Below are 18,391 nucleotides of genomic sequence, written 5' to 3'. Positions count from 1 at the left end.
TTTTAAAAGAGGATGTGAACCTCTAGGGATGAGTGAATTCACTTAATGACTTAAATGGCAAAAAGCCAAGTAAGGAAGGGTATCTTCCATGAAGACATTGAGAAAACCAGTCACATGAGTTCCAGAACAAAGGAAACCATTAGAAATTACAATTATAAAAGTGCTGGAGTTTCAGCATAGAAATCTGTTCAGTTAATAGGACATTGTGTAATTATAATAACCAAGTTTAGCTCCAAAGGAAAGATGAAAAATTGTACCTCCCTTCCTCCTTTGTAGAGGTGAGGGACTCTGGATGCAGAATATCACATTTACTGTGAGAAATATTTGCTATATAGATTAGGTTTGCCAAACTGTTTCCCCACCACACACACACACAACCTGCTCTTTTCTTTCTATTATTTGTTGAAATGATACTGAAGGTTATTTTGGGGGGGAAGGTGATATGTGAATAAACAATCAATAATTTAAAATTTTTTGTTCATCTGATTACCTATTTATTACATAAATTTGATGCAACTGTTATTTCCCAGCAGAAACTGCTTTCAGTGATCTCAACACCAGATCCAAGATGGTTTTCTCAGCCTCCATATTCCTTGACTTTTTTGAAGTTTTATGGATGCTTTCCTCCCCTCTCCTCTTTTTTTAACATCACTGTCACTCTTCTCCAACCTATATAGAACAAATTGTAACAAATAAAACATTTCAGAAAAAGCTTTTATGATTATTATTCAGCACTCCTATTAAAAACCCATTCCTATTAAAAACACTTGAGAACATAGGAATAAATGTAGTTTACCTTAAAATGAAAAGTTATTTATCTAAAACCATCAGCTATCATTATCTGTAGTGGGGAGAAGCTAAAAACCTTTCTAATAAAATCAGGAGTGAAATAAGGATGTCCATTATCACCATTATTATTCAATATTGTATTTAAAATGTTAGCTTTAGCAAAAAGAAAAAGAAATTGAAGGAATTAGAATAGGCAATGATAATAATTTCATTTTCAAAAAAGACCATGACAAAAGGGAGACAATGTCATGACAAGCATATGAATTGGATTTGAATGAGGGAGGTGCTGTGCTAAGTCACTGGCCTCAGTTTCTCCCCCAGAGCCATCTAGGTCCAATGACGAGATATGAATCAGGATGACTGGAGATGGCCCTGCATGTGGGGCAATAGAGGTAAACGACTTGCCCAAGGTCACACAGCTAGTAAGTGGCAAGTGACTGAGGCCAGATTCAAACTCCCATCCTCCTGAATCCGGTGTTCTATCCACTATGCCACCTAGATGCCCTCAATAGGCAAGAATAGGCAGTTCTTTGAAAATGATATGTTGGTTTACTTAGAGAACCCTAGAGAATCAACTTAAAAACTAATTGAAGTAATTAAAACTTCATCAAAGTTGCAGAATATAAAATAAACTTACATAATTCATCAGCATTTGTACATATTATACAATACAGTCCAGCTGTAAGAAATAGAAAGAGAAGGGGTGGCTAGGTGGCACAGTGGATAAAGCACTGGCCGGGAGTCAGGAGTACCTGAGTTCAAATACAACCTCAGACACCTAATAATAATTGCCTAGTTGTGTGACCTTGGGCAAGTCATTTAACCCCATTGCCTTGAAAAAAAAAAGAAAGAAAGAAATTTCAATTGAAAAAATTAAAAAACAACATAAAATACTTGAGAGTTCATCTTCTAAGACAAACCGAGGAATTATAGGAAAACAATTACAAAACAATTTTCATGCAAATAAAATGAAATCTAAACAATTGGAAAAAATATTAATTGCTCATGGATAGGCTGAATCAATATAATAAAAATAACAATTCTACCTAAATTAATCTACTTATTCAATGCCATACCAATCAAACTAGCAAAAATTATTTTATAAAGCTAAAATAAATCATAACAAAATTCATCTAAAGAAAAAAGATTTTAAAATATCAAGAAATCAATGAAATAAAATGTGAAGGAAGATAGTCTAGTCAAACTGTCTTATCTAAACAATCTGGTACTGGCTAAGAAATAGAGTAGTGGATCAGTGGAATAGATTTGTACACAAGACCTTGTAGTAAATGACTATTGTAGCCTAGTGTTTGATAAGTCCCAAGATTCATGCTTTTAGATAAAGATTCATTATTTGACAAAAACCTGCTGAGAAAACTGAAAAATAGTATGTTATAAAATAAGTATAGATCAACATCTCATATCATTTACCAAAATAAAGTAAAAATGGGTACAGTGATTTACACATAAAGGTTATTATAAGTAAATTAAGAGAACATAAAACAGTTTACCTGTCAGATCAATGGATAAGGGAAGAATTGAAAATCAAACAAGATAGAGTGTACATTATGAAATATAAAATGGATCATTTTGATTACAGAAAATTAAAAAGATTTTGAACAAATAAACCAATGTAACCAAAAGTAGAAGGAAAGCAGAAATATGGAGGAAATGATTGCAGTAAATATTTCCAATAAATGCTTCATTTCTCAAATATATAGGCAGTGAAAGGACATAAAAGGCAATTTTCAGACAAAGGAATCAAAACTTTATATATATATATATAGTCATATGAAAAAAATTCTCTAGTTCACTATCGATTAGAAAATACAAATTAAAACAACTCTGAGGATCAGCTAGGTGGCGCAGTGGATAGAGCACCGGCCCTGGAGTCAAGAGATCCTGAGTTCAAATCCAGCCTAAGACACTTGCTAATTACCTAGCTATGTGACCTTGGGCAAGCCACTTAACCCCAAAGAAAACAAGCAAACGAAACAAAACTCTGAGGTACCACCTCACTCCTATCAGATTGGCTAATATGACAAAAAAACAGAAAATGAGAAATGTTGGAGCAGATGTGTGTAAAATTGGCATACTGTTACACTGTTGGTGAGGTTTTGACCTGCTCCAACCATTCTGGAGAGCACTTTACAACTATGGCAAAGAGTTACAAAACTGAAGCTCTTCAAAATTTTGATTCAAAAATACTATGCTAAATCTATACCCCAAAGAGATTGATTTTAAAGGTGGGGGAGGGTGGGAAGAGGAACTATTTATACAAAAATGGCAGCTCTTTTGTGGTACTCTTAAGAATTGGAAATCGAAGGGATGCCCATCAATTAGGGAATGGCTGAACAAGTTGTGGTATGTGATTGTAATGGAATATTATCGTGTTATTACAAATGACAAGAAGGATGATTTCAGAAAAACCTGAAAATCTACATGAACTGATACATGAATTAATACAAAGTGATGTAAGCAGAACTAGAAGAGAGAATGAAGGAAGGAAGGAAGGAATAGAGGGAGGGAGAGAAGGAGAAAAGAAAGAAATGAGGGAGAAAGAAAGGAAGGGAGGGAGAAAAAAGAAAAGAAAGAAGGAAGGGAGGAAGAGATGGAAGGAAAGTCTACTTTGTGCTAAGCACTTTACAAAGATCCTCACAACAATTCTGAGAGGAAGATGCTATTATTATCTTCATTTTACAGTTGAAATTGAGACAGGAAGAGCTGAGGTGATTTTTGACACAGAACGAATAGAGGTAGGATTTTAATTTAGGTCTTCCTAATTCTAAACCCAACACCCTAGTCACAAAGCCACTTACACTGTCTCTGATGGAGGAAAGTTAAAACCTCTTCTTTTTATAAATCACAAGTGCACATGATCTGGGAGTTTCTTATTGGTCATGCAGACAATCCTGTGGGGAGACAGACATGATGAGGAGAATTTATCAGTTTCTCTGTACCGAATTTCATGTGTTTAAAACATGCCATCAGGGGACAGCTAGGTGGTGCGGTGGATAGAGCACCAGCCCTGGAGTTAGGAGTACCTGCATTCAAATCCAGCCTCATACACTTAATAATGACCTAGCTGTGTGGCCTTGGGCAAGCCACTTAACTCCATTGCCTTGCAAAAAAGAACTAAAAAAAAAAACCTGTGATCACAAAAATAGTGAAATGTATGGATCTATGAGTATCATGAAAAAAGAACTAAGAAAGTAAACTATTTTGTGGGGGATAGAGCTAGTATGGAGTTGAAAGGGGTTCCAGAGAGTAGGTTTCATATTTTATATAGCATCTATAATAGTTTATATTTTAATATTTCATTTCATCCCCTAGATTAATTAGAGACCAGGTCAGAAAGGAGTTAACAAAACTTCTTTTACATTATGCAGGCCTTAGGTGCTGGGGGAGTAGCCTAGGTATGTGAAAGTGCAGTACTTGCACTCTCTAGTGGCCATCAGGGAGACTATAACATGTTAGAAAATGGACTAACTTCAGTCTTCTCTCTCACTGGACAAGACACTAACTTGAAGAGGACTTGGCTGTTGGATCAATTAGAGTGACACCTAGTGAATAATTCAGGAATCGCATTTAGCTAATAGAACTTGCTGGATTGTTAGCATGGTAGCATGCTTTCTCTCTGTATGCTTAAGAAAGATAACTGTTATGGTTACACATGTATAACTTATATTAGATTGCTTCCTGTCAGGGGGAGAATGGAGGGCAGGGAGGAAGGGAGGGAGGAAAACACAAAACTCACAACTTTGCAAAAAAGTGATTGTTGAAAACTACCATTGCGTGACACTGGAAAAAATAAATTAATTAAATATTTTTTTTAAAAGAAAGGTAGCTGTTGAGCCTATTTTACATTTTGTATTTTTATGTCATTTTTAACTGGCCTGTACTGGTAAAAATAACTGATATTTATACACACAAACACACACACACATATAAAGTTTGTCAAGTGTTTATTTATACATATCTTATTCTAGTCTAACAATTCTGTACACTCTTTGCATTAAGATTATCTCTTTGAGTATGAAATTCCTTTATAGAGCATTGTAGATATAGAAGCTATAGAAGGCATATATTTCTACACCACAATATAGCCTACATTTTTTTCTTTTGACAGAAATCTTTGGTGTCTTAAAATTGTCTTCTTTCCTAAAAAAATTAGAGAGACTCAGAAATTCCATGTAATTAGAGTCCTGGAGGTTTGATTGTACATGCAATCTGAGCCTCTTCCAGGAAATATTTAACTTTTACAATTACAGTCAGGAAGTCCCACCTCTACCACCAACTCACTGGCTGACCTCAAGGCAAGTCATTTAACTTCCCTCAAGAAGTCTTGGTCTCATTTAATAATTACCTAGCCGTGTGGCCTTGGGCAAGCCACTTAACCCCATTGCCTTGCAAAAACCTAAAAAAAAAAAGTCTTGGTCTCATGTGTAAAATAAGGGGACTGGGCTAGGTGATCCGTGACAACTCTCCTTCCAATTTTAATAGTATCTGCTTTAGTGAAGATATAGCCCACTAAGTTGATGAAACAGAAAGAAATAGTAAGAGGGAGGCACACATGCACACACACACACACACACACACACACACACACACACACACACAAATTATAGAAGAGAAATTCATTATATTAACTAGCAAGGGAGCAGTCAAATGCAAGGATGGACAGACTCACTATGAATTATCAGAGTCAGAAGAGTAGACTTGACTGATGTTGCTTCTAAAAGGAGAGATTACTGAGGAGTTAAGTGATTTTCAGAAGAGGGAATTAAACTCAGGTTTTCCTGGCTCCAAGGTCAGTCCTCTGTTTACTTTGCCATATTGCCTTTGAATTCCCTTTTTATTAAAAGGGAATTAAAAAATATTTGTCCTGAGAATCATTTTGAAATAGTGACATTGACATGTCAAAAAGCTAGGGTGGGTCTATGAACATAATTTGAAACAGGAAACAAAAAACTGGATACAGAAAGTTAAGACTGGGATATGAAATTTAATGTCTTCCTCCTTGCCAACAGAAATCTTAGCTATCCTTTAAAGTTCAAATCAAATGTCACATTCCCCAACAAGAAAAAAGAAAAAATACTATATGTATAAAAATATTATGGTAGCTCCTTTCATAGAAGTAAAAAAATGAAAAACTAAATAGATGTCCATCTTTTGGAAAATTGATAAATAGACATATGAATGTAAATAAAATATTATTGTTCCATTAAGATATGAAGAAATGGACAATTTAAGAGGAAATAGTGAAACTTCCATTGTCTGATGCAGTTTTGTAAGCAAAACTAGGAAAACAATTTATACAATGGCACCAACACTAGAAAGAAAAATGAATTTGAAAGACTTTGGATTTCTGATTAATGGAATGATAAATTCATGATTTCAGAAGACCAAAGATGAAACCATGCTTCCAGAGGACCAACTGCCTCCTTTCAGAAAGGTAAGTCTAGGCACATAAACTCATAAGGGAATTAGAGTTGATAATAAATCTTTTCTTTCTCTTACCAGTGTAATAATGGCTCTTTAAATACAAATAATTACATAAATATTACAAATTTACTTTGAAATAAAAATTTTCATCTTTCTCTCTAATTTCTTTGCCAAATAATTTTTAAAGCACTACATCAAGTGGCATCATTTTCTAACATGATTAAATTCTGATCTTTATTATCACATGTTTTTGCATATGCCAATGCGGGAACTTCTTTACCTTGACTATGAGAATTTGTTATAAGAGTTTCTTTTCTTTAGTTTTATCATAGTTCAATGATCAAATGAATAGAAAAGAGAGGAAAAACTAATAAAATTTAATTAAAAAAATAAAATTCCATTTCCTTCATGAAATTTCCCAAGATATGCAACAAAGTTTTCCCCTCAGCTCTGATTTCACAAAACACTTGAATGATGGGAGAATCTTTTCTTTCTTTTAATGAATCATAAAATAGAATCTTCTTTTTGTTTATTACAAAATCAACTGATTTCTGATCCCCCACACCTCCCACCACCATCCCCACTCCTAAAATGACTTCCTATAAGGTTAGGGTTCAATGAGTCAGGGGATCAAATCATCTCACCCTAACTACAATTAGGAAAAGGGAACAAATTATATATATATATATATATATATATATATATATATATATATATATATATATATATATATATATATATAATATATATATATATACACATCAAGCACTTATTCCTAAGCGATTGTATGCCATTCCCTAATAACTTAAAACAGAGAAAATATCTTGATGGAGTCCATAAGCTCAGAGATATGGACTGTTGACAATACCTCATTCAAAAATGTTAGACTAAGTTGAAAAGTCCTTGAAAGTCATTGGATGAGAAGTAATGTTGATAGGAAATCTGTTCTGATTGATGGAGGAGTTGGTCAGCCTGAGGAATGGGTTTGAATTCCAAAGCTGGCTTCAAATCGGGTAAATTTTAGGAAATGATAAATTGGGAGAGAATAGTTCTAGCCTGATTCTTGAAGAATCACTAAGGATAAGGGAGGAAAGCACTTCCATTCTCAGTCTTAGTTTCCTCCCCAGTCACCTCAGCTGAGGAGAACCTTGAATATCCAAAGGGTTGGTAGAATTTGACTTCTTTCATTGGCATCCTAACTGTGTTGTTGGGATATGAACAGTCGGTGGCAGTGGCCACATTGGGAGTTGAGAATAGGCTCGGCTTGAAAAGGAAAGGCAGATTCAAGCTTTATGAGGACCCCAGAGGAAAAGCTAAAGGGGTTTTTATGAAAAACCCCTTAAGGGGGAAGAAAGACTTCAGCAGCCAGGAGCAGTGAATTATCTCTTTGGCACATGAGCTCCCTAAGTTTGTGCCCATCTTCCTATGGCCTCTGCATGTATTGATGGGAGAGTATATCACAGACTTATCTGGGGGAAGGGGATGCTTTGAATTCCGGCATCTCAGTAAGCACCCCATCCTAAAAAGTAATTGAGTCTGATTGACTAATTTATATCAACTAATATTGATAGAGGGGAATTCAGTCACTGGAACTCATGAATTAGATTAGAAAATATACTTCCCATTCCTTCAGATGTGAAAAATGACACATTTGGACTCTTATTCATATCTGATCAGCATTAATCATTTTGACATATCAATATGGGATAGTTCCATAGGGATAGTGGTCAAAAGTCCTGTACATTGGGACCCAGAGCTGTAGACTGAAGATTGCAAATTCAGTTGCTAAATCATAGGAAGTTCCACCATGGAGGACCTCCACCCTGTTTTAACTTGTTATGGTGATTAAAACCAGCATGGCAGAAGTGACTCGAGTACATTAGAAAGTCCTCCAGGGATAATACAGTTAGTATTAGCAATTGTGGGAAAAAATATTGAAACAACTTCTCTGATGGAGTTATGATAAAGAATGCAATCCATCCCAGAGACAGAGCCCATGGTATCTGAACAGAGACTTTTTTTCTCTCTGAAACACTATTTGAACTTTTTTTCTCACTTCATTTCTCTTGAAGTTTCTCTATATTTTTGGTGGAGAGGGGAGTTTATTTTTATTTTCACACTAAGATTATTGTGATACTGTGAAAATAAATAAATCAATCATTAAAGAAAATTTTTGAAGTCCTCCAGAGAGGGGCAGCCAGGTGGTGCAGTGAATAGAGCACTGGCCCTGGAGTCAGGAGGTCCTGAATTCAAATCTGATCTCAGACACCTAATAATGATCTAGCTGTGTGACCTTGGGCAAGTCACTTGACCCCATTGCCTTGCAAAAAAAAACCCCTAAAAATAAAAGTCCTCCAGAAAGAATAGTACCTATAGACTATTCTCTCTTGGTCAACATGAATAGGTGACCATCTTAAGGCCATTTAGTCTGTGAAAATGTCCCATGCTTCACCCAACCTGAGACTCCCATGCTAACATGCCATTTTTTGACTAATATATCATATCATCTTCAGTCCTCAAATCAAGGTCTATCAACCAATGGGATCCTGTTCAAGTATCAAATCTTCCTGTTCAAGTATCAAATCTAACATTAAGTCTTAGAAAAGGGGGCATTTCAGATCTTGAGAAAGATCTGAGGTCTGCTTTATTAGGGGACCATGGACTCTTTAAAAAAGTGCCGCTGACTCAGAGCTCTGCTTCAGTGATTTTTATTGCAGATTGAGCAATTATAATCCTGGCAAGGGTAAACCCTGGAGCACTGAGAGGAACCAGAGAGGCCACCTTCTGAGGATGTGACTTGCTAATTTGGAAACTAAGCATTATGTTTGAATATGTTATTCTCTTTCTCTCTCTCTATCTATCTTTATATATATATATATATATATATATATGTATATATATATATATATATTTGTAGCTGTATAATATGTGTGTATATGAGTGTACATGAATGTATTTATGTTTATGAGGCAATTAGGATTAAGTGACTTGCCCAGAGTCACACAACTAGAAAGTTTCTGGGAACAAATTTGAAGTCAGGTCCTCCTGACTCCGGGTATGATGTTCTGTCTACTTTGTTACAAAAGCATTGTGGCCTCCTCTAATGGAATGCATGGCCCCTTGAGGACAGTGACTATTTATTTGTCTGTTTTTGAATTTCCAGAGCATCATGCCTTGAATATTGTTGTGGGTGTTGTTCATTTGTTTCCAATCCTTAGTAACCTTATTTGGGGTTTTCTTGATAAAGCTTAAATGGGTTGGTTTGCCACTTCCTTCTCTAGCTCATTTTACAGATAAGGAAACTGAGGCAAAAAGAGTAAAGTAATTTGCTCAAGGTCACATAGCTAGCAAGTATTTGAGACTGGATTTGAACTCGGGTCTTCCTGACTCCAAGTCCAAGGCTGTTTCTTTGCTTAATAAATGCTTGCTGGAATACCACTACTAGATCTGTATCCCAAAGAGATAACAAAAAAAAAGAGTAAAAAAACCCATGTGTACAAAATATTTATAGCTGCTCTTTTTGTGGTGGCAAAGAATTGGAAATTGAGGGGATACTCGTCAATTGGGGAATGGCTGAACAAATGGTGGTATATGATTGTGATGGAACACTATTGTTCTACAAGAAATCATGAGACATGGGACTTCGGAATAGCCTGGAAAGACTTGCATGAACTGATGCTGAGTGAAGTGAGGTAGAACCAGAAGAACACTGTACACAATAACAGTAACATTGGGTGATGAACAACTTTGATGGACTTGTCCATTTCAGCAATACAATAATCAAAGACAATTCTAAAAGACTTGTGACGGAAAATACCATCCACATCCAGAGAAGGAATTGTGGAATTCAAATGCATAATAAAACTTACTATCTTAAATTTTTAGAAGTTGTTTTATGTTTTATGATTTTTTCTTTCTCTAATGCTTTTTTCCTGTCCCAATTTGATTCTTCTTTCACGACATCGTTAATATGTTTAACATAGTTATACATGTATAACCTATATTAGATTGCTTTCTTTCAGGGGGGGAGGGAAATGTGAAACTTAAAACCTTGCAGAAAATGATTGTTGAAAGCTATCTTAGTATGTAATTGGAAAAATAAATAAATACCATATATATATATACATATACATATACATATATATGTATATATATACATATATATATACATATATATATATATATATATATATATGAAGAAAGAACCTACCAAAAAATAACAAATGCTTGCTGGTTGGTGAAGACTACTTAAATAGAATGAGTTTGATCTCTGTGTGTGATGTTTGAAGACAATAATGAGGCTTAAGTAATGATGCTAAGTTACACAGTGGATAGAACACTGGACCTAGAATAGCCCAGAAGATCTGAGTTCAAAATCAGTCTCCAATACTCACTGGTTGTGTGACCCTGATTATCTGTCTCCCTCATCAGTCAAATGGAAATAATAATAGTATTGACCTCCAGGGTTGTTGCGAGATCAAATGAAACAAAGTGCTTTGCAAACCTTAAAATACTATATAAATTCTAACTCTTATAAATTTCTCTGTCACTCTCTCCCATTACTACATTTTTGTTAACACTTATCTAGAGTAGACACATATTGAGCTTTGCAAAGATAGTGCTTAGTAGAATGTCTTGTTTATACCAAATGCTTAATAAATATTTCTTGATTAATAAGACAGACTCCTCTTCTTTTTTTTCTTTTTTAGGTTTTTGCAAGGCAATGAGGTTAAGTGACTTGCCCAAGGGTCAGATTTGAACTCAGGTCCTCCTGACTCCAGGGCCGGTGCTCTATCCACTGCGCCACCTAGCCGCCCCTAGACTCCTCTTCTTAATTGATTTCAAGTAGTAGATAGAGATCTGGGCAACTCAGTAGCACAGTGGATAGAGTTTCTGGCCTATAGAACAGAAAATGCAAGTTCAAATCCAGTTTCAGATATTTACCAGCTGTGTGACCCTGGGCAAGTCACTTCACTCTGTCTCAGTTTCTTCATTTGTCAAATGAGTTGGAGAAGGAAATAGCAAACCACTCCAGTATCTTTGCCAAGAAAACCCCAAATGGGGTCACAAAAAGTCAGATAACTAAAAAATGAGTGAACAACAACAAAGATAGAGATCTGGCCTGCAAATCAGGAAGATCTGTATGCATGACCTGCCTCTGACACATAGCAGCTCTTTTACCCTGAGCACATCCCTTCACATCTCAGTGCACTGGTCCAGGAAATTTGCTATGTCTCCATGTTGCAGAGAAATTGTTCACATGCACCAGCGAAGGGAATTTCCTCAACCAGGAATTCTCTGTATCAGCCAAATTTGGGGCTAGCCCCTATTCTTATTATCAACTTGACAATATCAATAAACATTCTGCTGTATGAAGAACAAAAAAGAGAATTGTGCTTAAATCATGAATTTGCAATGGCCTTTGGGAGTGGAGGAAATATATATATGAAATTTAACATGGTCCTAATAGTTTGCAATTTTTTTGGCAAGGCAATTGGGATTAAGTGACTTGCCCAGGGTCACATATATAGAAACTCTCAAGGTATCTCAGGCTGGATTTGAATTCAGATCCTCCTGACTCCAGGGCTGGTGCTCTTCCTGCTGCAACACCAAGCAACCCCTGCATTTCTTTAATGTGTTACTATGATATTTGGGTGACAGTATGGTATGGGGGGATGGGGAAGCACTGGATTTTAAGTCATAAACTCACCTTTCTTTATGGAACTTTGGGCATGTCATTTGAACTTCTCAGGACCTCAGTTTCCTCATCTGCAAAATAAGAGGGGTGGGACTGGATGGCCTTGAAGGACATCTCAAGCTTTTATTATGTGAATCTAGTTAATGTTGTGATGATTTTTGCAAATATATAATCAATATATATTTTGCAAATATATATTTTGCAAGTATATAATCAATTTCCTACTGGAATTCTCAGAGAACAGGAACTGATCTTAGTTAAACTCTGGTTTGGGATTAACCGGTTCTCCTCAAGTTTAGTTAAACATTTATTGAACTGAATTTACCAGGGATCATACAATATGGAGAGCCATTAAAGGAAAAGAGGATTTTAACCTACAGAACACTTTAGTTGGGGGAGGGTGGGGAGGAGTGGGAGGTTACTATCTGTCTTCAAGTACTTTTTAAAATAAATGTTATTACCATCTTTTCTTTTTATACCACCTAATTTTCTCTTTGTTTACCTCCTTCTTTCTTTCAGAGAGCCAGCCCTTATTATCAAAGAATTTTATTTTACATATTTGAAGGCTAGCTTGTGGAAGGAAGGATTACCTTTCTTCTGTTTGGCCCCTAAGTTAAAAACTAGATGAGGTGGATAGAAATTACCAAGTGGTAGATTTCATCTTGAAGTAAGGAACCTCCCCATCCCCATTTAATAATAAATAAGAGTTGTCTAAAATTGAATTGAAAGCAGTAGGGGTCCTATTTCTGGATATCTTTTAAGTTGAGACTGGATAGTTGATTTGTTGGGGTTTTTTTGGTTGTGATAGAGGGTATATCTGCCTGGTATAGGACCTAGATCAATAATGGAGTCTCGGGCAGCTGGGTGGCATAGTGGATAGAGCACCAGCCCTGGAGTCAAGAGTACCTGGGTTCAAATCCGGCCTCAGACACTTAATAATTACCTAGCTGTGTGGCCTTGGGCAAGCCACTTAACCCCGTTTGCCTTATGAAAAACCTAAAAAAAAAAAAATAATGGAGTCTCTTATTGTTCTGTAAGAAATCATGAGTGGGCAGACTTTAGAAAAGCATGGAAAGATTTTCAGAGTCTGATGCTGAGTGAACTGAACAGAACCAAGAGAACATTGTACACACTAATAATAACACTGTGAGATGATCAACTTTGATGGATGCAGCTTCTCTCAGCTACATGTGCAGTTCAGGGATCAAGGGCAATCCTGAGAGACCTGCTATAGACAATACCACCATATTCAAAGAAAAAACTCTGGAGTCTGATTGCAGAACAAAGCATATCATGTTCATTTTTTAAAGGTAATGTTGGGGTGGTGGTTTTAGGTTCTTTCTCATGGTTTTCCCCCTGAAGTCTAATTCACCTTTCACAACATAACTAATTTGGAAATATGTAAAGAAAGATTATACATATACAACTTTACCAGATTGTTCACTGGAGGGGAGGGGAGAGAGGTGGTAGAAAAAATGTGGAAGTCATAAACCTACAAATGGATGAAAGTTGAAAGCTAACTGCTTGTAACTGGAAAAATAAAATAAAATTAAGAAAAAAGAATAGAATCAAGAATTAAAGATGATCTTGGTAGGCAAAGGATCCTTGATTCAGGGTTAATGGGCCCTTAGAGGTTATTGAGTCTTTTACATGTCCTCTTACCTCATCTCTATAGCTACTTAGAACACTCCCCACCATTATCTTGTATTTGTGTGTTTATCTTGATAGATTTTTTTCACATAATTACAATACTTGTTGTCTCCCTCAATGGAACATAAGTTTTTTTGATGGTAGGAGACAGTTTCTTTTATGTATTTGCAACCAAATAACTTGATATGGTATTCGACATATAAAAACTCGTTGAAAGCAGATTTGTTGATTGATGGAATTCAACTTCTTCATTTTACAGATGAGAATATTGAGACACGTTGAGGTTAGATAAGTGGCCCAAGGCCACAGAGTTAATAAATGACAGAGCTGAGATTAGAAGTCAAGTCCAGGCACTGAACGGTCTCCGGTGCCCCACTAGCTGAAAAGCCTTCAAGATCTGAAGTTCTGTGATTCTCTACTTTGACCTAAATGTTAGCCAAGCCACCAGTCTGCCTAAACACAATTGGGATGGTTTTGTTTCCCCACCACTTTGTGTCTGTGGTCACAACTGGATCTTGTGAGCTCATCCGACTTGGGAACTGAATTACTTTGCTAAGTCCATAGCTTGGTCTGCAATGTATAAGGGTCTCCATGCACAACCCAACAGCATTTGCAGGCTTCTTGCAGGGAGGAAGTCACTGTGGTTTTGTTGAAACCCCATTGAGATCGGAACAAATATCATTGGGGTCATGAAACCACCTGGGTGGGTTTGACACCCACCCTTCGAATTGTGCCCCCCCTGTGTGAAGCTCAGTACAAAGAACCTGCCCAGGCTCTGGCTGCCTTTCCGAGCTCAAAGGATTTAGAAACCCTAGCCAGCTGCAGCAAGTTTCCTGGGGGTTGACATTGGATGTTGTCTTTTTCATCAATCCCCTCCCCATCTCTTACCCCTAAGTATCATAAATAATCTTGATTTTTTTAAAAAGTAAGTTTAATTGTTTATAATTTTGTGGAAATGCAGTAGAGAGGAAAAAGACAGACAGAGACAGAGAGTCAGACAGAGACAGACAGGCAGTGTGGGATAGTGGGTAGAGTGTTGGACTTGGAGTCAGAAAGACTTAAAAGTTCAAATCTTGCCTCAAGAGCTTTATCAATTGTATTATTTAGCTGCTCTGTGCCTCAGTTTCCTTAACTGTAAAATGAGTGAATTGAACCTGATTGTCTCTAAGCTAATGACCCTATGGCTATGGGCAACTTAACCCCTCATGGTTTCTGGCAACTTTCTAAGACTACTTGTTACACAATAGTATGAAATCAGTATTTGGTAGAGGGAATTTCCAGACTACAACTATACCACACCAATAAAAATAATTTTTTTTAAAATCACAGATTTTATTCAAAACTAGGCTGTATTGCTGCTTTCTGTTTTTACATCACAGTCATTTCTTTATCTACCACCCCACCACCCACCACTGTCATGAGCCCTCTCTTCTAACAAAGAAAAACAATTCCATGAAGTCAACCAACAAGGGAGCTAGTCCAACAAAGTATATCAAATGTCACTTCCAAATCCTCCCACCTTTCCACTGAAAGGAAAGAGGTGTGTTTCATCCTTGGGGTTCCAGGGTCAATGATGATTATTACAATTACAGAGTTTCACTTCTTTTTGGAGTTCACCTTTACACTAATATAGTCCTTGAATAAACTTTTTCTGGTTCACACTGAATCCTAATTGCTCAACTGCATCTAGCTTATGGATTTCATTGGCAGGTTTAATCCAGCCTTGTTCCTCAGAGGAGAGAACGATCCAATTCATTTATAAACCCCATCCCCAAAAATCTATGAACTCTATTTAGTTCCTTAGAAGAGGTAACCGGATGATACAGTGAATAAATCTTCAGACAGTGTGTGACCCTGTGCAAATCATTTAACATCTTTCTGCCTCATTTTCTTCATCTCTAAAATGGCGATAAAAATAGCACCTACCTCCCAGAATTATTGTGAGGATCAAATGATATTGTGTATGCACAGTGTTCCGTAAAACTTAGTGCAGCATACTATGTAAATATGAGCTATTTTTATTTCTTTGAAGAAAGCTAGGCAGAGTGGGGGAAAAAATCCAAAATTTTGAATCAAAGGATCTGGATTTAAAACATGATTCTGTTCATTGCTATCCTCAGGTCCTTGGTTATGTCATCCCTCTGGGCCACAGTTTCTTCATTTGTAAAACAAAAGGATTGGATTTAAAGATAAATTTGGTTCCTTTCAGTTCTAAATCCTATAAACTCACTACCCAGAGGAATGGGAAATCCAATAAGTTTTTCATTGATTAGTATCTCTGCTAAAATTAATGGCTTAGATGGTTTCTAATTACCATGGATTTCATTTATTCATTTATGAATTCAATCAATAGACATTTATTAAGCATTTAACACTTCTGGTGGTCCAGGTTAGGTACTAGGAAAGATACAAAAATAAATAAGAGTTTTTGCCATCAGGGGCTTATAATAAAGTAAGCGGAAGTTTAGACCTAGATATTAAATTAGATATTTATAAATTAGATAGATATTAAAATTATTTGACTTTCACTCTCACCCTCCATAGCTTAACAACTGACAATCTTATTCAGCTTTCACATCTCTCCCCCCACATGCCAACCCCTCTAGTTCATCACCTGTCTCTTGGACTATGATAATAACCTCTGACCTGGATTCTTTTGCTTCTAGGGTTTCCCTTCTCCAACCATCCTTCACTCTGAAAGTAAATTGATAAACTCTTTAAGGCATAAACATGATTCCTCTGCTCAAGAAACTCTAATGGCAAAGACTTGCATGAACGGATACAAAGTGAAGTGAGCAGAATCAGGGGAACATTGTACATAGTAACAGTAACATTGTACAGAGACTTGTGAATAACTTAGTTATTTTCAGCAAAACAGTGATTCGAGACAATGCCAAAGGACTCTTGATGAAAAATACTATCTATTCATGGAAACAATGTCAAGACTATCAGACTACCACCTGTGAGGGGTGAGGGAGGGTAGTGAGATTAGGGGGAAAATTGTAAAATTCAAAAATAAATTAAATAAATAAATATTTTTTTTAAAAGAAAAAGATAATAACTTAAAAAAAAGAAAAATGCTATCTACTTCCAGAAAAAGAACAATTGTTATCTGAATATAGATTGAAGCGAACTATTTTCCACATCCTTCCTTCCTTTCTTTCCTCCTTTCTTTCTCTCTCCCTTCCTTTCTTTCCTTTTTTCTTCTTGCCTTCTTCCACAAAAAAAGATGATTGATGTGGAAATGTTTTATGTGATTATAGATGTATAACCTAAATCAGATTACTTATTGTCTCAGGGAGGGATAAAAGAATATGGAATTCAAAACTTAAAAAAAAAGAACAAATGTTAAAATTGTTTTTACCTGTAACTGGGGAGAAAAAATAAAAGATTTTTTAAATAAATAAAAATAAGATTAATATAGTTCCATAAAAAAAGAAGAAATTTGGTGGTTCCCTCTTATGTCCAGGATCCATATAAACTCCTCTTTGTGGCTTTTTAAGTGAATACTGTGCTCATTGTAAGGAGATTGAAATCACCCCCCACCGCAGCTGGAAAAGCCCATTTTAATATTAAATCTGATAATTCCATGATTCTAACTAAGCAAAAGTATACTTCCATCCCTCCCCCATTCTCCCTGAAAATGGATTCCTAGACCCAACAGAAAACATCTCCAGGTTTTACAGATCTACAAACAAGTACAGGCATGCACATACATTCAAGAATCAACTGACCTTTGAGACCTGTTCGCCAAGGCAGATGAGTCTTTTAGTTGAAACCACAGCTACTGAAAGACCCAGAAAAAAAAATTCTCATTACCAAAGTCCTTAGCAATGTCAAATGGCTTGACATCAGAAATGGCTATCGTTTTATCCATGGAAATATCATCAGTGAAGATCCATCATCACCCAAAGGGCTGAGTGGTCTTTTAATTTGACTTGCAAATGAAAACTCCTAAATGTGCCACCTCTCCCATTAAAAGGTGAGTTCCTTGAGAAAAGGGATTTTCTTTCTTTTTCTATTTATATTTCTAAAGGTGAGGGCAGTGTTTGGAATATGGTAATGGCTTCATATATACTCTCACAAGTCAAGTCACAAGAAGAGTCCTAGTAAGCATTGGTCATTCCATTTCTATAACCCTTTTATAGAAAGGAAGACATAAAGATCTAAACCCTAAATGAGGAATGAAGGCTGAATCTCTAATAAATTGCACAGTGTAGGAACTGAAGAAATATTAGTGGAATTTCCTGTAAACTCTGAGGCAGTGTAGTACCATAGAAAAACCAGATTGGGAAATCAAAGATTCTGATCCTTACAAACTGTGAAAGCAAATCACTTTACCCTGGGTCTCTGTTCCTCCTCTTTAAAATGAGGGTTCACTTTCATGAACCGATGCTGATACACACTAACAGCAACATTGTGTGATGATCAATTATAATAGACTTAGTTCTTTTCAAAAATTACATGATAATTCTAAAAGACTCATGATGGAAAATGCCACCCATATCCAGAGAAAAGATTGTGGAGTCTAAATGCAGACCAAAGCATGTTATTTTTACTTTTTATAATTTTTTAATTTTTCCTTTCTCATAGTTTATCCCCTTTTGTTTTGATTCCTCTTTCACAACTTGACTAATATGAAAATATGTTTAACATAATTGTACATGAATAACCTATATCAGATTTCTTTCTGTCAAGAGGAGGGGGGAGGGAAGAAAAGGAGGGAGAAAATGTGGAACTCGAAATCTTTCCAAAAATGGATGCTGAGGAGTCAGGAGCTCTAAAGTTCAAATCTGGCCTCAGACACCT

General features: G+C 36.1%; 1 long non-coding RNA gene across 1 annotated transcript; it reads right to left on the bottom strand.

Annotated features, from left to right (window-relative positions):
• Nucleotides 1-498: 498 nt before the first annotated feature.
• LOC141513053 (uncharacterized) lies at nucleotides 499-17,372 on the bottom strand. Its single transcript, XR_012475687.1, has 3 exons — nucleotides 17,317-17,372; nucleotides 3,609-3,701; nucleotides 499-669 (listed from the first exon to the last, which is right to left on the bottom strand). It is a non-coding gene; the product is annotated as an uncharacterized LOC141513053 (long non-coding RNA).
• Nucleotides 17,373-18,391: the final 1,019 nt, after the last annotated feature.

Source organism: Macrotis lagotis, chromosome 1, assembly GCF_037893015.1.
Source record: "Macrotis lagotis isolate mMagLag1 chromosome 1, bilby.v1.9.chrom.fasta, whole genome shotgun sequence".
NCBI classification, from domain to species: Eukaryota; Metazoa; Chordata; class Mammalia; order Peramelemorphia; family Peramelidae; genus Macrotis; species Macrotis lagotis.
Note: the sequence above shows the minus strand (reverse complement) of the source record. Positions and strands in the feature narration are given on the sequence as shown.